Source organism: Canis aureus, chromosome 18 (genome assembly GCF_053574225.1).
Source record: "Canis aureus isolate CA01 chromosome 18, VMU_Caureus_v.1.0, whole genome shotgun sequence".
Classification (NCBI taxonomy): Eukaryota; Metazoa; Chordata; class Mammalia; order Carnivora; family Canidae; genus Canis; species Canis aureus.
Genome location: NC_135628.1, coordinates 13,672,501 through 13,699,255, shown reverse-complemented (window position 1 = coordinate 13,699,255; position 26,755 = coordinate 13,672,501). Strand labels below are relative to the sequence as shown.

Here is a 26,755-nt window from a genome sequence, read left to right as displayed (position 1 = left end):
ATGAACTGGAAAGGGCCTTGAAAAAGTATACTTTAAACTTACACAATGCTATATGTCAATTATGACACTTTGCTCCATTTTTCCCCCCCACCCCTCTCATGTCCCATCCCTGGCAACCACCAATCTGTTCTAAGAGTTTTTTTAGACCCCACATGTAAGTGAGCTTGTACAGAATCTTTCTCTAGCTGACTTATTTCACTTAGTATAATGCCCTCAAACACTAAGTCTTTTAAAATTGTAAGTTTCTGTAGAGTATATTTTATACCTTAAAAAATGTTTCCAAAAAATCCCCAACAGGGGCACCTGGGTGGCTCAGTGGTTGAGCGTCTGCCTTCAGCTTGGGTCGTGCTCCCTGGGTCCTGGAATCGAGTCCCACATCGGGCTCCCCGCAGGGAACCTGCTTCTCCTTCTGCCTACGTCTCTGCCTCTCTCTGTGTCTCTCATGAATAAATAAATCTTAACAACAACAACAAAAAAATCCCCAACAGGAAGAGACATGGTGAGTGTTAAAAGGTGAGAACGATAAATGTCTTGAGAGGTCAATGTCCCACCCTGGCCCATTCTCAGGAGTATTTGTTTCACCAGGAAACAGGGGAAGCTCTGGCTTGAAGTGAAACAGGGCCCCACATAGGCAAGAGCATTGCTAGACCACAGGTCTTGCTCTTAAACCACAACTCCACACCCCAGCCACACATGAGATTGGGGCGGAGCTCTTGCTTCATTCCTGTAATAAACAGGTTCTCACCTTTGCAGTTCTTATGAGCCTTTTTACATAAATATGCACATGTGTTCAGTCTTTCTTAGCGATGGCATTATGATATGAGTAACTCTCTTCAGAATCTATTTAAAACTAGGTATTTCAGCTGTTGGAGTGAATTAAAATTATTAAGTACTACATAAAATATATTTTGGTCAGCTGAGCCTAATTTTAGACCATGACCATAGACACTCATCAGCACAACCACTGCCCTCACAGCACTGCAGCATCTGCCTGCCTCTACTGATGTGATTGGCAACTTTTGTGACTTGGAGAGTAGATTCAAGTGTAGCTGCTTGGATAACCAGAACCCAAAAATCTATGAGGGATGATATGGATTCGCTTTCCACCTGGCGTTTTGGACTTGGTTTTAAGCATCAGTGGTTGGAAGTGAGGGCCAGGAAGTGGGGAAAATATTCATAAGAAACCTTTACTTGGGATCCCTGGGTGGCGCCGTGGTTTGGCGCCTGCCTTTGGCCCAGGGCGCGATCCTGGAGACCCGGGATCGAATCCCACATCGGGCTCCCGGTGCATGGAGCCTGCTTCTCCCTCTGCCTGTGTCTCTGCCTCTCTCTCTCTCTCTCTCTCTGTGTGGCTATCATAAATAAATAAAAATTAAAAAAAAAAAAAAAAGAAACCTTTACTTTTCTCATTCTCAAAGATTATTGCATCAGATCCCAGGTGTTAAGGTGTATAGCACAGACCTGAGAGGCAAGAAGCCTTATTCTCTGCTTGTTTGTGGAATGTCGCTCTGCTCAGACAACCCAAGGGCTGATGGCCTTGGCAGCACCGGGAAAGACTATGGACTTGGCACCAGCTCTCACCAGCATCGCTCTCATGATGGGCGGTTACAGCACTGGCTCTTTCCAAGTGACCCTGCGGGAAGCAGACCAGGAGGAGCCAGAGCAGGAGGGAAAGGACCAGGTGGGTCTGCGTGGTTGTGGCGGCTGGTGTGTAAGCACGAATGACACATCCTGTTGGGGACGCCCTGAAATAGCTGGAGGACACGGAGGTCAAGCTAAGATCCTGTTGTTACTTTTGTAATTTGGACATCAAAAGGAAACACGGCCTGATTTTACATCGTCTGGGAGAACTGGACGTGCTGTAACTAAACTATAATTGTAGTTAATGGGCTACTTTATAAGTAACCTAATTTCACAGAATAATTGGTGGCTTACAATAAAATGAGATTGGTGACTTACAATAAAATTAGGAGGTTATAGCCATTGCCAAAAATGTCTATGGATTGGAAAGATTAATACACAAGCAAAAAATGTGAATTAAGTTCTGCAAAAAGAGAAAAATACAGAGCTTGGAAAGAATGAGACTTGCTTCATGGATAGCTTATTACCACGAGTTCTAGCATTTCTTTTTTCTTTTTTTTTTTTTTTTCTAGCATTTCTTTTTAAGAAGACCCTTGGAGTGGAAATGTGGATGGAAGATGGATGGAGGACTGTCTTGGCATTGACATGTCACTCTACATTTTTTTTTTAGATACATTTTTCTTTTTTAAAATTTTTAAAACTAAATTCAATTTAGTTAACATATAGTATATTATTAGTTTCAGGGGTAGAATTTAATGATTTATCAGTTGTGTTTAATGCCCATTACTCATTACATCAAGTGCCCTCCTTAATGCCCATCACCCAGTTACCCCATCCCCCCATCCACCTCCCCTCCAGCAACTCTCAGTTTGTTTCCTGTAGTTCAGAGTCTCTTATGGTTTGCTTCCCTCTCTGTTTTTATCTTATTTTATTTTTCCTTCCCTATGTTCATCTGTTTTATTTCTCAAATTCCACAGATGAGTGAAAATACATGGTATTTGTCTTTCTCTGACTGACTTATTTCACTTAGCAAAATATCCTCTAGCTCCACTCACATCATTGCAAATGGCCATATTTCATTCTTTTTGTTGGCTACGTAATATTCCATTATATATATATATATATATTATATATTGTCATATCTTCTTTATCCATTTATCTGTCAATGGAGGACTGGGCTTTTTCCATATTTTGGCTTTTGTGGACATTGCATGCCACTCTACTTAAGACTGAGAAAACATCAGGGTTTTCATCAGAGGATGGGTGTCGATGGAGATGAGTGCCTTTGGTATCACTGCTGACCCCAGAGTATCCTTAGCTTTTGAGCCACTTCCAAACCAGCCTTGTCAACTACCACAGGACACGTGGCATTAGCTTCCTTTCCTCCCAATGAAAGCCACCTGGGGTGTAAGACAGTGGGTCCATACCCATTTGGGAGGCTTAGCCACGGCAGTAGGAGACACTCCTACATAATCTTTGTCCACTTCCAGTTGGCTGACATCCCACTGTGAATTCTAGTGAGAAACACCTTCTAGCAAACTCTATTGTTAGAGCAGTTTCCGTAAGAACAGGAAGCAGGGAAGCCCTCAGTGGTAGCCCAGCTTGCCACCCCATTCTGTCTGTTCATTTCCCTCCAGCAACGAAGCTTTCTCTACTCATCCTTCAGCTTTCAGTGGGTAAGTCACTTTCTCAAGGAAACCTCTCTTGGCGAGGTTAGTCCTTACATCACCCTGTTCACTTCTTCATAATTAACTAATACTGGCATGATTGTGTATTGAATTACAACAGACAATGTGGGCAAGGATCAGGCCCATATTGTTCACCGATGAACCCTCAGTGCCTGACACGTAGTAAATAAAATATATCTGTTGCATGAGTGAATGCTGGTGTCATCTGCAGAGCCCTCCCTACATGGCGTAAGGCTTCAGCTAAAGCACTGGGTGTTTTGCCTCCTGCTATGAATATTTTAAAATTATTTTTTAATATTATATAAGCAATACTTGGATACATGCTCATTGTAAAAAGATTCAAAGAACACATATACATATGAAAATCATGACCTGGGGGATCCCTGGGTGGCTCAGTGGTTTGGCGCCTGCCTTTGGCCCAGGGCGAGATCCTGGAGTCCCAGGATCAAGTCCCACATCAGGCTCCAGGCATGGAGCCTGCTTCTCCCTCTGCCTGAGTCTCTGTCTCTCTCAAATAACTAACTAACTAACTAAATAAATAAATAAATAAATCTTTAAAAAAAAAAAAAAAGAAAATCATGACCTTATATATATGAATTATGCCACCATAAAACTATTTTTAAAAAGCTACAGTTCTTCACAATTCCACACCATTCCAGTCCCATTCCTTTCCCCCATTGTAGAACCACTATTAACATGCAAATTTCCAGATCTTCTTCGGTATGTTTTCATACATATATATATCTTCATACGCATATATAAATATTCACATGTTCGTGCATATATGTGGTATATACATATGTTTGGAGTCCAGTCAAAAGGCAGAAGCTAGCTAGAAACTACAGAGTTGTTTATTTTTTATTTTTTACAAAGTTGTTTAACACAGGTGAGAGAAGAGTTAAGGGACCAAAGAACAGCAGGGAGCCACCTTCAAGCCTGGGGCTAGAGGGACAAACAAGGGAGGAGGCAGTGTTATCTCAGTGCTGGAGCCACCTGGAATGATCTGGAGCCACTGTAGCACTTCCAGGCTAAGGCCAGAACCATGGAGAAAGGGTTGTACAGCAGGGCCTGGAGAATCAACAGGATGTTGCCAGACAGCATCTGAAGCAGAGAGAAGGGGACAAATAACCTGGCTTCTCCCTTCCTCTCATTCTCCAGAGTTCCACCGCCGTCTCTCTGTGGTTGGGTCTGTAAGGGAGCCTGGGGAAAACAGTTCCCAGGGATGTTAAGCCCATGATAGAGGATGGTAGAGAATAGATCTGAGAGCAAGCAGACAAAAGACCAGCATATGTGGTTTAAAACAAAGTACATAAATAGCATCATGGTATATGCAGTGTTCTAAATTTGTCCTATCATTTTTGCAGAGATAAAATCTGCTTAAAATGGCCACTGAGAGCAGGCTTGATCCACAGAATCAAGGTTACAGCAGTAGAGCTCAAAGGAGAGCCGCAGAAGGCAGAGGTGTTACAGGAGAAAGGAACTCCCAGCAAAAAGGAAGACCCGTCACAAAGTGGCAGGTCAGAGGACTGGTAGGGGTCCAGGTCTGTTCTGAGGTAACCGGGCCCACCTGCCCTGCAGAGAGGTGGGAAGAGAGCAGGGTTATGTGCTGATTATCACCCATGAGTAGGCTCAAAGCCTCAGAGATTTTAGAACCAGAAGGGCACAGAAGTCTGTTTTTTAACTTATGGCTCTTACAGAAGAAGGAACTGAAACCCAGAGAAGTGAAGGGATGGGCTCCCCAGCCAAAGGACCTCAAGCCTATTTTTTGGTCATTTTTTGTTTGGGGGAGGGCATGATGGGATGGGGAGGTGTCAGGGGACAGCTTAGCACCAATGCCTCATCTTCCCATTGGCATTGTGACTCCTGCTGAGTCACTACTGAGCAGCCAAGGAGAGAGGTCTAAGGAGAAATGGGGGGCTCCACAGCACTGGTTCCAATATGACCTGTTTCGTAAACAATGCGAGGCACCTGGCATGTCTTGTGAAGGAATTCACCGGAGAAGATCTTTGCCTTAGAAACTCCTCTAGCCTCCAGAGTCTGGTTTTAATTGCTTTTGGCAAAATTTCAGAACCTTCAGCAAGCTCCAGGAGCTAAGCTGAATGCAAAGATGCACAAGATACAGTAGCTCTGTACCTCCAGGCGTCCTAACTCTCCCAGGGGCCAGAAGTGAAGCAAATTATTATGATATAACCAGGTAAATAGAATAACGTCCGTGGCACAGAGAGGGAGGGACTAATGGCAGGTGTGGGGGGCGGTGGTTGGTGGCAGGTGCTGGGGAGGTGGACTGAGAAAGCCTCCCGGGGCTGACATGACGGAGAGTGAAGAAGGAAGGATAGGAGCTCTTCAGACCTCCCAGTTCAGTTCCAAAATAACAGCATTAAGCCAAACTTCCCTGAAACACCACTGTTCTTCCTGGAGGATGTACCAAGCAACCGTTCTCGCTCCCTTCGCTTCTCCTTATGTAATGGAAAGCATGGTACATGGAACGTTCTTGAAAGTAAGTGATAGATAAAATGAGTCCACTGGCCCCATCGCAGGGATCAGCAGGCCCAGGCTGACCTTCAGAGACCGTGCACTGAAAGGTTAATGATGCTCTTCATGTATCATTTACTTTTTTTTTTTAAAGATTTTATTTATTCATGAGAAACACAGGAAAAGAGGCAGAGACACAGGCAGAAGGAGAAGCAGGCTCCACGCAGGGAGCCCTATGCGGGACTCAATCCCAGGACCCCAGGGTCAGGCTCTGAGCTGAAGGCAGGTGCTTAACCGCTGAGCCACCCAGGCATCCCCATGTGTCACTTACTATCGCAATGTTGCCATCCATCATATGCTTCTTTTTTTTTTAAGATTTTATTTTTTTATTCATGAGAGACAAAGAGAGGCAGAGACACAGGCAGAGGGAGAAGCAGGCTCCATGTAGGCAGCCCCATGTGGGACTTGATCCTGGGACCCCGGGATCACACCCTGGGCCAAAGGCGGGTGCTTCACCGCTGAGCCACCCAGGGATCCCCATCACATGCCTCTACGCAAGTCCTGCAACAGTCTGTCTTTTCCGACCATAATACCCTTTGAAGATTCTTGAAAATATCAGAGAGCCACTGTTACCCATATGATGCTCTTGTCATTATCGTTGTGCCCCCGCTTTGCTGGTGCCCCAAGCCCCTGTCCGGAGGAGGCAGCCCCTGTCCACCACCACCACCACCCCACTCAGTCAACCTCAACAAGGCCACGTTCCTATTCTTAACCAAATAGAGGCAAAGCTGTTCTTTCAGTTCCCACAGAGCCCCGAATGAGGATTTTATTCTTTACCCCTTTGTTCAATACCTCAGGACTCAGGAAAGCCACCTGAAAACCTTGTGGTCTGGTTAAGCCTAAAGAAAGGCTGATATGAGAAGCTATGTCCTCACACCGAGCTCAGCAGCTTGTAGGAAGGGGAAGAAGACTGTGTCGCAGTGAAGCGTTTATGAGCACAGGCTTTGTTGTTTTTTGTTTTTAAATTTTATTTATTTAAAGAGAGACAGAGGGACAGAGAGAGAGGCAGAGACACAGGCAGAGGGAGGAGCAGGCTCCACAAGGAGAGCCCATGCAGGACTCGATCCCAGGACCCCGGGATCATGACCTGGGCCAAAGGCAGACCTCAGCCACTGAGCCACCCAGGCGCCAGGGCAAAGGCTTTTGAAGCAGACATGTCTGAGTTTAACACTTGCTCCTTCACTTCACCGTGTGATCTGGGCAAGTTGCTTTTCCCTGGTGAGCCCAAGTCTTACCTTCTACAAATGCACTTAATCAGAGCACCTGCCTCGGGAGGCCACTCTTTCAGCGCACACCTCGAATGTTCCCACTGTGTGCCAGGCACCGTTCTTAAAGAAGGAGATACAACAGTGAACAAACAAAAATGCCTGCCCTCGAGCTTACATTCTTGTGGAAGAAGATAGACAGCAAAAATAAATCGAATCCATGTCATGTTAGAAAGGGAAGGGCCTAGGAAGCCTTGGGAGAGATGCTGTTTTAGCTGGAAGGACCAGAAGGGCCAAGAGCAAGAGGACGTCGGAGGCCAGCCTTCCAGGCCGAGGGAACAGCCCGAGCAGAGGCCCGGAGGCAGAGGCAGGTCTAGCGTGTCTGGAGAAGAGTGAGTGAGTCTGGCTGAAACCTACGGAGGGTGCAAGCAGTGTGGAGGGAAATGAGGTCAGAACTTTCCAGAGCAGAGGTGTGGCAGGCTCCGACTTGCATTTGAATAGGATCAGTCCCTGAACCGGTTAGGAAGCCACCAGAGTGATCCAGGTGAGAGAGGAAGCACAGGGCGCCCTTCCCTTGGCACCTGGCCTGAGCCAGCCCTGGTAAGAGTGCCCACTGGCCTGATGCCACACACACGTCATATCTGGAGAGAGAAGACCTCAGCCTTGTTCTCTTCTCTGCCTCTCCCTCAGCCATCCATCTACTGCCTGCATCATCCCTAATCACCCTGCTTGTCACCTTCTTCCCCTCGTCTTCTCCTTCTGCTTCCTGCTCACTCTGCTGTCTGCCTGCCTTTCTCTTACAGGTGGTCTGGTCTCCAGGGCACAGTTTCGGGCAGTGGTTTTGCGTCTTGCGGGGAGATCAGTGCACCTCTTGCCTGGCAGTTCCACAGGGCACATCAGGGACAGAAGGGATCGGGGGGTGACAGGCACAGGTGATGCTCAGAGAGAGAGCTGTACCATGCATCTGAGGCCACAGGCAGAACTTTGTGGCCTGGTCAGAGGTCAGCCATGAAAAGAGAAGTCCCTCTCTGTGTTTCAGGCAATTCCTAAAAGGCTGCCCATGCAGGGAGTTGGAAGCGGACACCACCACAGCTGGACCAGGAGAGCAAAGAGCAAAAAAGGCCATTCTCAGGAAATCAAGAAGTAAAGGGACTTTTGGGAAACCACCACGAATAACCCCAACGCCTTCAGCACCAAAAGGGGTGATTCACGGAAGGAACCTCACTGATACCAGCCAGCACTTTAGGGCCACAATAGCAGGTAGATTCAAACAGTAGGTGATAGGGGTATTCCCAGAAGTCACTCTAACGGTGGGACCACTGGCCGTGACACAACTAGACATATCTCCCTTTTGCTGATTTTACAAAGCATCTAGCCCTGTGCATATGCATGTTGCTAGGACCCCTACAAGAGCCCTCGAGAATGTGCTATGAGTGAAGGCTCTTGAAGCTTTGGCTCCTCGAGGAAAATCTGCCTCTACCTGGTGCAGAGGCAATTTACCCTCACTGGCCAGAGAGCTGATTTTCCACCATAGGAAGGGGCTTTGGGCCAGTGTGAAGTTTCCTTGGGAATTGTTTGCAGTAGTAATGTTTTACTCCGCTTGGAGATTGCTAATAACACTACTAGATGATTTATTAACTTAATACAGACTTGAATTAGTAGAAAAGGAGCTACTGTGTTTCTCAGACTTCTGAATCACTCCCCTTTAAGTCAAGAGGACACAAACTTGTCTATTCAACAAAAATGTGTTGAGGACCTACTCCATGCAGGTATTGTGCTAAGCTCACAATGGGGAAGAAAGTAACCACGAACTCTGATCATAAGGGGCCTTCAGGGGACAGAGACAAATAGTCAAGTCAAGGACTAGGGGGGTTCCACTGAGAGTGTGGATGAGTGATCCTCACCTACTGCTCTAAAAGGAAAGAGCAGAAGATGCATTCTTTCAATAATTCTGAGGGCCACCTACTCTTTGCCCACACAGTGCTAAGGGCCAGGATTAGGGTGAGCAAAAAGCTGCATCATCCCTGCCTTTCTAGAATCATCTCCTGGAGAAAACATTCTCACAGGACCGGACTGCATCCATCCATACTGACAACTGATGGCTTCCATGAAGGAGCGAGGCAGGTGTACCGGTGAGCATGTTTGAAGAAGGTTGGTGCAGCAGGACAGACTTCCAGGAGGGGCCACGGTGTGCTGAGAACCGCAGGCCGAATTAACAGATGAGTGAGTGGGTGGCAGGGCTTGTGGGAATATCCTAGGCAAGAGGAGCTACAGGAACAAAGGGCCCTGGGAGGGTGGAGGGGGCATGCAGGGGGGAGAAAAGGACAAAAAGAAGCCAGCATGCCTGGGGCAGCCCAGGTGGGGTGGGGGGCTCAGGAGAGAGTATGGATACATGAAGCTGGAAAAACAGGGATGGGCTGGCGTGCCTAAAACCAACAGGAGCCCCAGAAGTTTCTGAGGAGTGGAGAGACATTGGCATTAAATGGATTAAACGGGTGGCCCTGGCTGCAGCGAGAGTATTGGATTACGAGGGTTGCTTTGGCAGTAGCTGCATCCTAATTGCTTCCCCCTTTCTCACTTTCCTTTCCGGTAGCCACAGAAATTTAAATAAATGCACGCCAGACACTGTTCAAAGCACCCGACAATGAAGGGCTGTGTGGCTTGCAGAAGAGCACAGTGCCTTCAAGTCAGGCAGGCCCAGATTAGATCTCCCCTCCGCCTCCAGTCAACTGGTGGCTCCGGCCAGTCACTTGTCCTCTCTACAACCCACTTTCCACCCACTCCGTAACCTGGGGAGGACAATGCCTCCAGCACGGGGTTCATGAGCCATGGGCCAGGTGTGTGCAGATCCCCTGGCATTTGCCAGAACTGCGGACACGCCAGCTGCTACTGGAAGTGATTGCCACGGAGGCAAGCTAGTCACAGGAAGATTTCCAACCGAAAGGAATACTAGCAAAAGCACTGGGAACAGAGTGCAATCTCTCCAATTAAAAATATATATAAGTGTAGGCAATATTCTATATTTATGTAAATAGAACATTTTTATAGATAGCTAATGAAATCTTCCTAAACAGCAGTGTTGGGAAGCAAGTCTATTGTATCTATGCAATTAAGGTACATACACATATACAATAAAGTCTAAAAGTTTTCTCAATAATTTATATTTTGCAAGACTTACTTGCCTTATCTCTGGCCTTTTCCTGTTTGCGGTTGACCTGTGGCAACGAATGAAAAGCCGAACTCATTTGTTAGCCAGCACATCCCCCAGACTGAACAACATGAGCTTCTCGAGAACGATGTTATTTATTTCTGGTTCTGCAGAGCCTGCTGGAGATCCTGGCACTCAGTAGTAGATGTGCAGTAAATACTTCTAGAACAGAAAAATAGGTAAAAAAAAAAAAAAAAGAAAAGAAAAGAAAAAATTTAACTTAAGAGTCTGGCAACTGTATTTTAGGAACCAAAATCAAGACACATCGTCTCTTCCACAGAATATGAATGTCTTGGAGAGAACTGAGCAAGGAATTTTTTGACACCACATGGCCCTGGAAAATTCAGGATATACGATCTGCATATACTTCAAAAAGCTGAATCAGTTTGAAAAGAGCTATAGCACGTCCCACTGTGAGCTTGTGTTATACTTATTTTGCAGCATAAAAATTGCTCCAAGTCCTTTGTTCATACTAGAGGGAACAGTCTAGAAGATGTAAAGGATTTCTGTTTGACTGTTGACAGAAGGACTCAGGATCGGCTTTTCTCTTATCTCACTCACTGTGTAATTAATTAGCTGCCCCGATGAGACCTCTACTGGCACAAAAAGAGCAAGTGAAACAGCCATACATTTTGTTTGTGAAGCACAGCTGAGCCTAGCTCAACAGAGTGTCGATTCAAAGGAGGGAAATAAAATATGCAGCGAAGTTGGGGACAGGGAACAAAGAATCCAGTATGACAATTGAAAGGAGGGCTAAACCAGCATTCAGAGTACCATCAGGAAGGTAAAAAGCCTCAAGAGTCTAGAAAAAAAAAAAAAAAAAAAAAGATAAACTGGAGGGACAAGGCTGAGAAGAGCTGGAAGGACCAATTTAAAATCGATGAAGAAATTTAAGACTTTGTTTTAAAGCAATATTTTTATGAGTCGTGTTTATTGAAGTATAATTTACATACTGTAAGATTTACCTTCTTAGTATAAAGTTCTGGGAGTTTTAAACATCACATAGGCCATGTAGTTACCACCACAATCAAGATCTAGAATAGTTTCATCATCCCCAAATTCCCACTTGCCCCTTTGTAGTCAATCCCTCCCTCACCCCTAGTGCCTGGCAGCCACTGTTTTATTCTTCCGTCCCTCTAGTTCTGCCTGCTTTATAAGAATTTAGTAACAGGACTTAAAATGGGGGAGTAAAGGAACTGAGTTTTTTCCCCCTACCACCCACTCACTTCCTATACCCTTCAATAGCATCAGTTAGCAAACTTAGATTTATTGAGGCTCTATTATTTGCTGAAGATTTTAAGTACATCATCTTTCCGTTTTATAGCTTGTCCAGGAAGGAAGTTTGTTATCCCCATTTCCCAGATGGAAGATGACACTCAAAGAAGTGTCAAGCTGGGATCCCTGGGTGGCACAGCGGTTTGGGGCCTGCCTTTGGCCCAGGGCGTGATCCTGGAGACCTGGGATCGAATCCCACATCGGGCTGCTGGTACATGGAGCCTGCTTCTCCCTCTGCCTGTGTCTCTGCCTCTCTCTCTCTCTGTGACTATCATAAATAAATAAATTAAAAAAAAAAAAAAAAAAGAAGTGTCAAGCTGGTAAGAGAGTTCAAATCAGAGTTGACCAAAAATGTCACCATGATTGGGATGCCTGGGTGGCTCAGTGGTTGAGCGCATGACCCTGAGTCCTGGGATCAAGTCCCACATCAAGCTCCCATCGAGGAGCCTGCTTCTTCCCCTGCCTATTTCTCTGCCTCTTTCTTTGTGTCTCTCATGAATAAATAAAAAAAAAATCTTAAAAAAAAAGTCACCATGGTTTATCTCTAGGTGTTAGGTTAGAGCTGATTTGTCCTTTCTTATACATTGTTTGCATCATCAAAGTTTTTGACAATGAGCTTATGCTACTTTTATAACCAGAAAAAATACTTTTTAAATAAATATATAAATATATACTATATACAAGGCCTGATTCCAAAGCGTATCCTCTTTGCTGAGCAAAGGAGGGAAGACAGGGAAAATGATTTAGAAGGAAAGAAAGGAAAGGTACTTTTAGGCCACAGGCACCTGTTCAGAACTGAGGAACCAGAATCAACTTTACCAAAAAGACCAGAGCACAGGTTTGCTCTGTCTCTACATTTCGCCACATTCGAACATCTTGACCTTCAAAAAGTTCCCTAGCACAAATGCCCTTCCAAAGTGGTGAATGTGAGCGCCAGAGGCCAATAAAAACCCATTGAGATCACTTCAGACCCAGCAGACAATCCTGTGCATCTCCAAAGACCAGGGAGAAACAAGCTAACCATCATGGGCAAGTGAGAGTACTGCAGCCCTTTTACCACTTTGAGAGAGACAGGAAAGTGAATAACGAGGCCAGAACTAGAGGGAGCACAGGCCATCTTTTATTGGAAGGATAGAGGATCATATTTAAGTATGACTATATTGGGAGAACATTACCCATCACAGTGCTGCAAGGGACTCATGAGGGCCTTCTCTGATCTTTAGGCAGAATCTATTTATTGCTTTTTCCAAAAAATATTTGATGGTCTTACAAAGATGTATATAATACAAAAATATATGTTAACTATACTGAAATTAAATTAAGTAAAAAAAAATGAAAAACAGGAAAAATAGTTTAGATACTGGAAATGGTAACCCAAACAGAAAGACAATGAACGTTGACTCCCATCTTACACTATACACAGTTAATTCAAGAGAGTTCACAGATCTAAATGTAAAAGTGAAAACTAAAACTTCTGGAAGAAAAAAGAGGAGAATATCTTCACCAGTAGGGATAAGCAAAGATTTCATAACAAGAAGCAAAAAGCAAGAACCATTTAAAAATTGATAAATCAGACTATACCAAAATTTTTTTCATATCAATTTTATATCAATTTTTATTTTTATTTTTATTTATTTATTTTTTTAATTTTTATATTTATGATAGTCACAGAGAGAGAAAGAGAGGCAGAGACACAGGCAGAGAGAAGCAGGCTCCATGCACCGGGAGCCCGACGTGGGAATCGATCCTGGGTCTCCAGGATCGCGCCCTAGGCCAAAGGCAGGCGCCAAACCGCTGCACAACCCAGGGATCCCTATATCAATTTTTAAATGGTAAATCAGACTATACCAAAATTTAAAACTTCTGCTCCTAAGCAGATAGTTCTAATTAACTATCAAAGCAATCCACAGACTGATATAAAATATTTGTAAAAACATATATCTGACAAAGAATTAGCACTGGAATATGTAAAGATCTCCTATACCTCAAAATAATAATAATAAAAAAAAAAAACCCCAAACAACTCATTTTGGGTTGACTTGAATAGACACTTCGCAAGGGAAGATATGTTAATGGCTCAAAAGCAGTTTAAAAGATTCTCAATATCATTATTCAGGGAAAATATAAAATAAAGACAGTAAAGAACTACTACTCACATGAATGGCTAAAATAAAAATGATTGGCAACACTAGACCTTGGGAGAACATAGAACAACCTGATCTCTCAAACGCTACTGGTGACACAACCACTTTGGGAAAAGATCTGACAGGTTTTTATGAAGCTAACCATGCATCTACCCAATGACCCAGCAATTGCACTCTTAGGTATATAGCCAAGAGTTATGAAAGCATTTCCACAAAAAGATTTCTACAAAAACATTCCTAGCAGCTGTCATTGCTAACCAAACTGAGATATATTCACACAATGGAATACTAACCAGCGATATAAAGAAACAAATTCTGATAGCATAATAGTGCGGATGAATCTTTAAAACCTTGTGCTGAGTGAAAGAAGGCTTATATAAGAGTACTTGCAGTGTGATTCCATTTATATGAATTTGTGAAACAGGGAAAAATCTCACAAGAGTAGTTGCCGCTGAGATTGTGGAGATGAAACAAGGGACTAAAGTGACCTTGCTGGCCTGATGGGAATAATCTATATCTATAGACTGTTACTCAAGTGGTTCATTTGTCAAAAATCATCGGATGGTATACTTGAGGTGAGTGCATTTTGTTGTATGCAAATTTTAATTTAATAGAAAACAAAGAAAACCCATAACTAAATATCGAGCTTTAGTTAATGATATGCATACTAAAATGTTTAGGGGTAAAGTGTATAGTTATTTGCAATTTACTTTGAAAAAAATAATTGAAAGAGGGATGGGTATACAGCAAACATGTGATAAAAAAAAGAACAACAAAAAGTTAATTATGGAATCCAGATGGTGGGAAAATGGATGTTAATTGTAAAATTCTGTCATCTTTTTCAGATATTTAAAATTTTTCATAATACAATTTTGGAAAAAATAAGTTAGGATTTAGGAGAAAGGAAAAATACAGGTCAGACAAAAAAGGATGAAACTGAAATTAGAACATCATAAAGACCTACAGACCTGTCTTTGAGCTTCCTAAGAGCCAAAGCAAAAGAAAGTGAAGGGAGAAGAGAAAGAAGAGGGAGAAAAAGGGAGAGAAGAGAAAGAGAGAGCACAGGCTCAGTTACATGATTAGCAATTCCCATAAGATTGTGGTTTTTTTGAGTAGTGTCCATGCCCAGTGTGGAGCCCAACTTGGGACTTGAAATCATGACCCTGAGATCAAGACCTGAGCTGAGATCAAGAGTTGAAATCTTAACCAACTGAACCACCCAGGTGCTCTACTAGAACAATTTTTTAAAACTGTAGAGCACCACTTTTCCTGATACAAGTTTTCATCAGGAGGGCACTGGTAGGTTCTAGTAGGTAGTATAAGGATGTGGCTCAGAGACTTTATTTCTTAAACAAGCTAGAAATTCATTTCTCTCTCATATATAATAATCTATAGGTAGTGTTCTGGGACTAGTTGGGTGGCTCTGTTCAAGGGAAAACAGGTGCTGGGGCCCCAACATTCTGTAGCTTAGGAAATAGCTGTGATGATTTTATCCAGGAAAAAAAAAAAATTGTATCCAAAAATGTAAAAATCCTTGAAAATATCTAGGAAATATTCTAACACTTGTCTCATTGATTTACTCCAATGCATCTTGCTGAATCCATTTCTCTCCGAACATGTACCATATGCTACATACCATAGGAATGATAATAATAGCTTCTTTGTGCCATATTTCAACAATTCTAAGATGCGTGATTTTCCCCCCACATTTTGGCACCTTTGAAACCAGGAAGGGTCTTACCATCAATGGCATGTTCACATATTTAATGGTGAGATTTTTTCTTTCTTAATGATACACAAATAATAGTGTTTCTTCATTCAGTGATGTATGTTAGATTTAACAAACACAACATCTACTGCTTCATGGTTCAAAATATTTTCATCTTATTTGAGTCTCACAGCATCATATTTTGGTGAGATGGTAGTTATTTCTATTCCAAATATGGAAATTGAGATTCAGAAAGTTTAAATGACCTTTCTTTCCAAGGTCTTCAGCTAGACTGTGATGAAGCCATAACTCTAATGGGAACTCTCTAAGTTTGAAATACCCTGTTTTCTCCCAATATCACACAAAATGTTTAGGGAACAAAAGTCCATGGAAACAGGGAATTTGTTTTTTTCACTACTACTATACCATCAGAGTACAAAACATTGCTTGGCACATAGTAGGTATTTAATAAATTTTTATTGAATAAATTAATAATACAGAAGAGAATGAGTGGTCTACATGAGAGAATGTAGTGGACTGGGAAGTTTGTACGGAGGGTCACTATTCTGCTATCTTCCCTCCACTTTGGTGTAACTTCTCATTAATCACTCAAATAGTACCTATTTCATGATGCCTAAATCAGGTTAAGCTAAATACTTTGCTCCTGAATAACCTGAGAAGCATCTAGTATTGGGCAAAGTGTACTGATTTTTGCATGAGAAATTCTGGGTTTAAATAAATCCCTTCTGATTTTTAACCACCAATTAGCATAAAAGTTTGGGAGAAATTACTTAACTTTCCTGAGCTTCAGTTTTCTTATCTGCAAAATTGGGGATAATAGAACTTTCCAGATTGCCCTGCTGCGAGGCTTCAGTGAGACCAGATATGTGAATACAACTCACACATAACAGGGGCTCGATAATATTAATTCTCTTTCCTAAAATATGCTCCATTTGAACTGGGTAAGCACTTCCATTTTTGCACTTCACATGCCCTCCCCCCAAGATTGAAGGTTTCTAAAAGAACTCTATTTGGTTTCATGCCCCCATTTTCAGAGCCCTGGAGGGTGACAGACACATACTAAATGCCCTTAGATAGATTCAGAGTTCCTTTGTTCACATATTTAATCTACAAATATTGATCGTGTGCCTGTTAGGTGCCTATTCTAGTTGCTGACGACACAACAATGAACAAAACTAACAAAAATCCCTGCCCCTGTGGTGGCAGATGGACAATACATGAATAAATAATGTGTGGTGGTAAGTGCTATTGAGAAAAATAAAGCAGGGAATGGGAATTGGAAGTTGGGGTGGGGGTAGGGGGGTGACTCGAAATATTAATCTGAGTCTAAAAGAAAAGCCTTCCTCACCATGACATTGGAACAGAGACTTCAAGGAAATGAGGGGGGAAATCATGCAGACCTCTGGTTTAAATTTGAAGAGCAATATAAATATCAGTAGGAAAAATAAATGAAAAGAAGTAGACAAAACATTCCAGATTGTGGGAAAATTTGACCAAAAACCTGATAGAATCAAATAGAAGGCTTCCTTGGGCAATATTAAGTGGATTGATCTAAATCAGGACCTAGACCATCAGGAAAAGAATTTATATTTTATGTTAGGGACAATGGTGAACCACCAAAGGCTTTTTTTTAGAAAAAAAAAAAAAGAAAGAAACATTTTATTTATTTATTCATGAGAGACACAGAGAGAGAGAGAGAGAGAGAGGCAGAGACACAGGCAGAGGGAGAAGCAGGCTCCATGCCGGGAGCCCGATGTGGGACTGGATCCCAGGACTCCAGGATCACGCCCTGAGCTGAAGGCAGAGAGAGGCTAAACCGCTGAGCCACCCAGGGATCCCCCCACCAAAGGCTTTTGAGCAAGTGGGTGTGAAAGGATCAAAATAGCACTGCAGGAAGCTTAATTGGGTAGAGGAACCCATGCAGGGAGGGTTAAAGGGAAGATAGTAGTTCCATCTCAGAGATCTTGAGTGTGACTTTACGGTGGGTTTTCAAAAAGATCATGCTTAGCGAGTGGTTGGAAATGTAGGCATGGAGTTGAAAGTGAGGTGAGGGCTAGAGATTTGAGGCGCAGAGCCGTCTAAATCCCGACAGCTGATTGTCATCATCTCCCAAGCGTCCCAGGCTCCATCTGGGAGCAACAAACAGATCTTGTTAGAATTTTACTTCTGGCCTGAAAATGAGTAGAACATTCCTCTTTGGCATTTTCCAAGCTTAGGCCAAGACTAGACAATCAGAGTCAGCAGTAATGAGAATGATATGCAGGACCTGACGGGGAGACATGCCAGCAAATTAAGTATAAAAAAAAAAAAAAAAACAAAACTCCCAAAGGTGGGGCCCAACATGCCTTGGGAAGCTCAGACTCTCGAGAAATCTGGAAGAACATATATCATGCCAGATGCTTCGGCCGCATGGGAGGGCTTTTGTTTAAAGACATGCTATACGAGGTGATTTAGACACCCTTCAAAAAAGCAACATGCCAATGATTCATCCTGTCTGAAAAAACATACAGCCCCTCATGTTGGACTTTTCAATTTAACACTGATTAGAAATAACAAAAGTGATCTCTTTGCTGCTTGGAATGACTTCTCATTCACCCACCACCGAGCAGGAAGGGACTCTGTAGAACCCAAGGAGTGGGGTTTGTAAACCACAGGGAGAAAAGTTGCAGGAAGCAGTTGCAGCTTTATATAAGATTCTGGAGTCCTACTGATGCGCTCATGGCTGTGTGACAGTGGAAATCTACCATTGAGAAAAAAAGGAAAGAAAACATTATCAAAATATGCTTGGTTCTCACTGAGAAAAGCTGAGGACTGCCATCTTGCCTGGAATCCTGCTTGGGTGAACCTTGTACCTATAATTAGCCACTGGCTTCTGGGAAGAAAAGAGACCAAAGAGATGCAAAAGAGAGGGCCGCCTTTCCTTGAAATGTATTATCTTAGCCCAGGAATCTGTAAACACATTGGTTACATAACCCCAAAAAGAATTGTTTAAAACTGTGTGACTCCCTGCATATTTTCAGTTGTCATCTAAAATTTTTCATCCTAGGATGATGGTAGGTTGCAACTGAGAGAAATGTTTCATGACACTATTTGGCAAAATGGGTTTTAACTCCCCAATGAATGAAACACCCCAAATCTTTAAAAAATCGTATAAAAAAATAAAAAATCATATAAAGATTTTATAAACCAGTTTCATCCAATGTTTCTGGAAATCTGCTTGTCTTATAAGGGCATTTTACTTTAACTTCAGGAGAATCAGCATTGCTAATGTACACAGTTCAGCTGCTCCAAATCCAGAGCTGCCCCACAAAGGCCAATTATTCCGTTTCCAATGCCAAACTTCACTCCTAACAGAAATATGTATAAGATAGACAAAGAAGAGGAGCCCTGGGCATATAAGAAAACTTGATAAATAATAAATAAAGATGTCTTCGCCAAATCAAATCTTGTTTTTTTATTTCTATACACATCTACAAAACAGAAAACAAAACAAAAACATCTTCCTGCACCATTACCCCTAATGAAAGTGTTTGATCCACACTAAAATTTCTCACATGCCCCCCAAATGCCCTTTATGGCCGATTTATCCAACCCAAGATTCAATCCTGGGCCATGTATTCCATCTGGTTGTTATATCCCTTGTCTCTTCTAATAGAACATGCATTTGACCAGGGGTGATATTGTCCTTGTGGGAGTGAAAATTAATTCTTGGGGGATGAAGAAAATCTTACTCTTTTGTAAGGTATACATATAATATACAAGCATACACATATACACAGTATACCTGTGATTATAACATTTTCAAGGTGGAGGGGACAATTGGGGAAAAAAACGTCTAAAAAGTTGGGGAGGAGGGAGAGGAGATGAGCAATAGTAGAAAAAAAGGTTAAGAAATACTCATCTAGAGCATTCCCTATTTCATGGCTGGATGGATGAGGCCCCTAAACCAGTATTTCATTCCCTTGTTTGGTTCACAGGGGAGGTTTTCATAGCCGTGGGCAAGGCCCTAATGTAAGATTTGGGATGTATGATGTGGCAGACATGGAAATGTCCTTCTTGGATACCCTCTTCAAGAAAGGACCCCTGTCCAAATGGGAGGAATGTGGCTAGCTGAGACTCCCCAGAACCTCCCTCAGCGGAGGTCACACTCTTCTCCAGACAAGCCCCAGCCAATGAGTAAACAAAGCTGTTGAACAAAGACTTGGTCATTTTCATCCAAAACAAGAACTTCTAAGAGGCAATCTTGGCTCTGCAGCTCCTCCATTGATCTGACGGAGACCCTGTGCTTTGTGGGATCTGTATTACCTGGCACCTCCAGCAGCCCAATCCTGATTTCTCCTGTTTTGTTTCACAAATGTCACTCCCCAGTAAAACATTTGCATTCCCAACTCTCAGCATCTTCTTCCTGGAGAACTAGACTGGTTTAATACCTACTTTGCAGAGTCTGTGAGGATTATATGACAACAGCACACACAAAGCCCAAGTGTATAGTACCAGCATTCGGTGTTTAATACATGGCAGCTGTGATTTCTAGGATGGATGTCCTATAGCTTCCAGATTAATAATAGCATGTTGAGATTTTAGATCTGTTGAATCTTCAGAGGATCACACAAGCCAAATCTGCTTGAGTCAGGGTTAGAATTCACAGAACCATCAGTTATTTCCCCTAAAACCAGAGTTCTCCATGTCCTTGAGTTGCAAGAGTAAGAGGGGAAAACCAGATCATCCCGGTCCGTTAGCTTCCTATTGAAGAATGCCATCAATAGCTGCAGGCAAAGGCAGGAGTCAATAGGAAACCGTGTTCCATGCTGCAGCTGCAATTCAATATTTCCAGAAGGCAGATGCCTCCTTCATGCCTCAGAGAGTTGGAATCAACCTGGGAATCATGGAGGCAAGTAAAGTTGTGAAGGATGGAAAAAGGTCACTCTGTTCAGTCATAATTTTTTTTTAAGATTTTATTTGTTTATTCATGAGAGACAGACAGAGAGAGAGAGAGAGAGAGAGAGAGGCAGAGGGAGAAGCAGGCTCCACGCAGGAAGCCCGATGCGGGACTTGATCCTGGGACCTCAGGATCATGCCCTGAGCTGAAGGCAGGTGCTAAACCGCTGAGCCACCCAGGGATCCCTGTGTCCAGTCATAATTTGATTCTCTCCACCCACTGCTCTCTTTCACCAATATATGAATGAAGGATCACAAACACGCTTCCTGGTCAAAATGCACTTGGTGCTGAATTAATCAAGACTCTGTAGTTGCAAGAAACTGAAACCCAGATCAAACTAGCTACAAACAAACAGTAAATGAAGATGAAAGAAAAAAGAAGGAAAGGTGGAGGAAGGGGTGCACTTATTATTTATTGGTTTATTATTTATTTGCTTCTTGCAATGGGAAGTCTAGGAGGAGCAGACCTCATGTGATTACAGGCATTTAGCAAGGCAGACAGATCTCTCTCTCTCTCTCTCCTTTTCATCTCCCTGCTCTGTTCACTTTCTCTCTCCTGCAGATGGGCTTGCTCTACCTTGCTGCAGAGAGGAAACGGAGCATGGTTTAGGTGGTTCTTGGTTATATCATCTCAGTCTAGTGACACCAGCTTCCTGCTCCAAAGCTGGATATAAAGTCCCAGAGAAAGACTAGTTGGCTCAACCCAATGTCTAAACACATTTCTAGCCAATCACTGTGGCCAGTTAGATAAACTCTATGGTTGGCCATGTCTGGGTCTCAAACCACTGAACTGGTTTGGCAGCCCACTAAAACTACAAGGAGAAGGTGTGGATCATCTTACCCCAAATGAGATGAGGCATTATTGTGCCAAAAGAAGATGGGGGAGGGGATGCTAACAGGCACAGCTGACAGGTGTCCTTTATAAATCCTTTGTGTCTCAAGGTCTTGTTTTGTTTTCAAACGAATGTCTCTGAAAATAGAGACTTATAATTGCAAAGAAAAAGTTTTGTTGGGGATCCCTGGGTGGCGCAGCGGTTTGGCGCCTGCCTTTGGCCCAGGGCGCGATCCTGGAGGCCCGGGATCAAATCCCACGTCGGGCTTCCGGTGCATGGAGCCTGCTTCTCCCTCTGCCTGTGTCTCTGCCTCTCTCTCTCTCTCTCTCTCTCTCACTGTGTGCCTATCATAAATAAATAAAAAATTAAAAAAAAAAAAAATTTTGAAAAAGTTTTGTTGACAGAAAGAGGAGAAAATGCACAGAAGACAGGAGATGGGTAAATAAGGCTGTCATTAAAACTCTTTGGAAGAGGGGCTCTTGGGTGGCTCCGTCGATTAAACGTCCCGCTCTTGATTTCGGCTCAGATCATATCTCAGGGCCATGAGATGGAACCTGCTTAAGATTCTCTCCATCTGGGATCCCTGGGTGGCACAGCGGTTTGGCGCCTGCCTTCGGCCCAGGGCGCGATCCTGGAGACCTGGGATCGAATCCCATGTCGGGATCCCAGTGCATGGAGCCTGCTTCTCCCTCTGCCTGTGTCTCTGCCTCTCTCTCTCTCTCTCTGTGACTATCATAAATAAATAAAACTTAAAAAAAAAAAAAAAGATTCTCTCCATCTGCCTCTGCCCCCCCCCCCCACCCAGCACACGTGCACGCGCGCACTCTCTCTCTCAAAACAAGCAAACAAACCGAAAAAACTCATTGGAAGAGTGTGTCATCTCTTTATGACTTCAGGTATTTGATCTCTGGGAGTATGACTCACCTATCTGCTTTTACCAGCCCCTAATTCCAGTCCCTAATCCTTAGGGGGTAAAAGTATCACCTACCTTACAGGGGTTCTGTGAGAATTATATGAATTAATGCAAGCAAAACATGTAGTACAAAGCCCGATGCACAGAAATTTATTTTATGAATAAAAATACAATTTGTGTATATTCATATAGCACCCGTATTTTTTTTAAATAAATTTATTTTTTATTGGTGTTCAATTTACCAACATACAGAATAACATCCAGGGCTCATCCCATCAAGTAGCACCCGTATTCTTACTACATACTGAGGACTTCTTATTTCAAATACCTGCATTTCTCTGCTTAGGCCCAGACAGACCCATTCAGAGAATTAATGCCCCCAATTTAATTCTCACCCAACAGGAGTTAGTGGACAGATGCACGAGCTCCCTTATCCCTCAGGGGGGCAGCTCCGAGTCCCCCAGCCTGACTGCATTCCAACGGACTCATTTAAGAACATGTCCTTTTCTTGGGCTTCCTTTCCTCTGTGTCTTATTACTTCTGCTCCCCTGTCAGTGTTTCCTGGAATCACCTCCTAAATAAACTACTTCCACTTGAATCTTTATCTCAGGACCTGCCTCTAGAGAACCTAAAACTAGGACAAAACATTTGCAAAAAAAGAAAGAAAGAAAGAAAGAAAGAAAGAAAGAAAGAAAGAAAGAAGAAAGAAAATGCAAAAAAAAAAAAAAGAAAGAAAGAAAAAGAAAATGCACTGGGAGTTTCACCATCATTTCAAGACTGGTGGAACTGTAAATGATTTTCCTATTTATTATCTATATATTTTTAAGATTTTATTTATTCATGAGAGACACACACAGAGAGAGAAGCAGGCTCCCTGCAGGGGCACCAATGTGGGACTCAGTCCTAGGACTCCAGGATCATGACCTGGGCCAAAGGCAGATGCCCAACCAACAGAGCCACCCAGGTGCCCCTATTATCTATATTTAAAACAATTTCCACACATATGAACATGGATAGCACCTAATTATTACAGAAACAGTCTAACAACCTGGTGGTTAGTCTCTGCAGGACTTCACCACCTTTGTCTTCTATCTGCTTCAAACTCTACATACTTGATAAACAAGTTTTACTTTTGCACCCTCTGAGTCCATCTCTAGTTCCATGCTTTCACTCACTTTACTCAGCACTTATAATTGATCCTACCACTTCCACAAGGCCTCCCTGATTCCTTCCAGCCCATGAGGCCATCTTTAAAAAAGATTTTTAAAAAAATCTATTAGAGAGAGAGAGAGAGCAAAGAGTGAGAGAGAGCACCAGACGTGGAGAGGGGTGGAAGGAGAAGGAGAAGGAGAAGAAGACTCCCCTCTGAGGAGGGAGCCCGACCTGGGGCTGGATCCCAGACCCCGGAATCATGACCTGAGCTGAAGGCAGATGCTTAAACCCATTGAGCCCCCCAAGTGCCCGTCCCCCATGATGCCATTTTATGTCCATTTTTTCCATGAATCATTTCATTGGCATTATCTGCATGCCCTACATTATTTGAAAGATACACCTAAAGTACTTCTTTGGTATGGGTCTCTCCACTTTCTGGGATATTTGCATCACAGTAGAACTATTTCCAACGTGAAACCAGCGTTGGGCCAATTCAAGATGAATTACTCCCTCTCCCCAAAATTATTTAAGATAATATCTGAGCTGCATCTGCTGTTTCAGTCTTTAACAAAGTGTCTTTTTCACTGGACGGCAGCAATGGGGGAAGAAAAGGAAAGAAACAGAAGCTGGCTCTCATGCACTCATTCCACCACCCATAAATGATCTTTTCATGAGGACACAGCCGATAAGGAGAGAAGGAAAGACAAAAAGCATTCTTGACTTGGGAATGGAATAGCAGCTCCCCCTCTGTGTCTGATTCAGTTACTCAGAATGGCTTTCTTATGGCTGCGCCTCTGTTGAATTATGAGTCTCTCTCTCTCTTTCTCTTCCCCCCAGGCTTCATATTAAAGACAAGACGCAGCTGCCAGGGACTCCAGAGATTTCCCAGCAGTCTACTATGGTGAAATAAAATACCATGTTATGCTGGAAAACTCACCAGTCTTTTCTTCACATGGGCTGTGCTATCTCATGGCCAGGATAAAAGATTCCAGGCCTGGACACTGACTGCTCCTTCTGAGATTTGTCATGTCGTCTTCTAGACAGTACTTAGATCTTTTTTGCACTCCAGCTTCCCAGCACGCTACTGATAATTATCTTCTAAAGGGCTCATATGTGTTTGTACAATACAAGTATACTCTACCTTCTTGAAATACTGTCCCAAAGTGGAGCATTTAGTTACCCTTAGAACAACTGTTTTACTTCCAAGGAGAGAGAGTCTCTGTGGCCCTGTTGCCACAGATGATTCGGGACATTAGCAGCCTTGTGATCTTCCCTATTTGTATCTCTCGTGTCATTACTACCAGAAGGGTTGCATTATACAAATGGGCTGAGGTTTATACATAATGATTGGTTGAACTGCTTGTGATGTTGCAATCTCAGCTTTATCTGCCCCAGAGGAGAATGGAGCCAGCTAAACTAGGTCTGTAACTCTGCATGGAGACTTGGAGTACACTACTGCAATGTTGGGAAAGTATCATGTTGGAGACTATCTCTAGTTAAACAGTTTAAACCTTATTAGAGACTGAAGATAAAAGTAAACATGATGCCCCATCCTCATATCGGCTTTCAATCTTTAAATAATAGGATAGGCAGGGGAGCCTGGGTGGCTCAGCGGCTTAAACATCTGCCTTTGGCTCAGTCATGATATCAGGGTCCTGGGATCCAGCCCCTCATTGGGCTTCCTGCACAGCGGGGAGTCTACTAGTCCCTTGCCCTCCTTCTCCCCGCCCCCAACTCACTTGTGCTCTCTCTCAAATAAATAACATCTTTAAAAATAAAAAATAAATAATAGGACAGGCTTGAAATCCCAGCAAAAGCTTGGGTGAGCCTATAGCAAAAGAGAAGGAATAATGTGAGATATTACTGAGTTCTTGCTAATAGCTCCCCAAGAGTCAACAGACCATCCTCTCTACACGCTCCTTTCTCCCTCTCCCATTTTACTCCACTTACTGGCTCACAGAGGATAAAGGAAGATCCCCCTTTCTGTCAGAATGACCTGGTATTCAGAAGTCTTTACCAGAATAAAATCAGATACTGAGAATTGAATTTCTTTCCGACCTCTCTGTGAGGTGTACACGGAAGAAGAGGTGAAGATCCAATTCATGATACAAACGTTCCTTTGTATATTCCATCAGACAAACAGGTCCCTTTGGGAGTACACAAGTACAGTCTGAACGTAGCTCAGTTTACCAACCGAGGGGCAAAGGTGAAGTCTTCATTGTCTATCTTTTTTGTCATAAGTGATCAATAAATATAGTTGAGTTGAATCATTAAATCAAAAACAACTGTGCCCATTTTGAAGAACGTAATTTGAAAGCAAATTACCAAATGTGATGCAGATATGAATTATACTTTGGGCCCCTTCTCTGCTTTTCAATTGTGAGATTAACATGCTTACCAAGTTTAACTTGTTAATTTTTATCAGTCCTAAGAATCCCTGAAGGAAAGGTGTAACAATCAGTATCATTCTGTTTCACAGACCTGAAGAATAAGGTGTGAGTCAGGGAGTCGCGCTCAACCCGACCCTAGTGAACTCAGGTCGAATGAAAGAATGAATGGATGATAATTTGTGACTCCCATTTTGGCGTTCGAACAATTAATTCAAATTTCTTAAAATAGTACAGTCGGCCCCATTTAGAAGAGAAAAAAGCCCCCCACCCCCCATCACTTATCTGCAATTGTTCTTTCAAAAACCTCAGTGAGACTCTCACCAGGTTGATAAGTGACCATATGCATTTGGTGCTAGTGATGATCTTTTCTAATTAAACAAATACCTAAGCACATACACAATAAACACAAACGCCATATATGAGGAAGGGTCTTCATTATGTCACAAAGTGAGAACGCTGTAAGACAGTACTTCCACTGGACTACCTGTTTTTCAACTCATTACCTTGTTCAATCTTCACAGAAACTCTTTGAGATGAGTGATCTTTTTTCGTTCCTTTTTATAGATAAGGAGAGAAGTGAGGTAACTTGCCCAGAATCATACAGCTTTTGCAAATGAGGATTTACAGCCTATTCTGCTTGAATCCACAGCCTGATATCTCACTGCCAATCTCTGGTTCTTCCATCCACTTTAGCTTCTTGACTCCTCTCCTCCTTCTCTTTCTTCTCTTTTTTTTCCCCTCTCTCTCCCCGTGTCCCTCTCCTTCTCTCTGCCCGTGTCTCTCTCTCCCCTTTCTACCACGTATGTTTATCTATGCATAGCTTTCCTCACATTCTCCAAGAGGCCCATAATTTAGAGAAGTGTCATTGCCAGAGTGCCTTGCCAGTACTGGATTTAAAGGCCAAGCAGGACGTCTGATATTCCATCCACCAGGCCACTGCCTGAGGTCACTGCCCAGCTGCTAAGCACATCCCAGCCTCACAGACTCTGCCTCGGCTGGGGCTGTCCACGCATTTTGTACTTGGATTTGGAAACGGCAATTATTAATTTTAGAAGCAGTGTTTAGAAGTGGCTGTCACTTAAATGTTGTCGACTAATTGGTATAAACATCTGCTATCAATATAAATAATTTGCATCAGAGATTTGCTTGGGTTCTTCTGGAGAAACC

At 43.0% G+C, this 26,755-nt stretch overlaps 1 long non-coding RNA gene across 1 annotated transcript in view; it reads right to left on the bottom strand.

The window, feature by feature from the left end:
* Nucleotides 1-4,098: 4,098 nt before the first annotated feature.
* LOC144288588 (uncharacterized) overlaps nucleotides 4,099-26,755 on the bottom strand; it is a 57,370-nt gene continuing 34,713 nt past the window's right edge. The window contains exons 2-3 of the long non-coding RNA XR_013356556.1: nucleotides 10,185-10,376; nucleotides 4,099-4,370 (exon numbers count right to left, since the gene is read on the bottom strand). This is a non-coding gene — a long non-coding RNA (uncharacterized LOC144288588). The remainder of the gene's footprint in view (nucleotides 4,371-10,184; nucleotides 10,377-26,755) is intronic.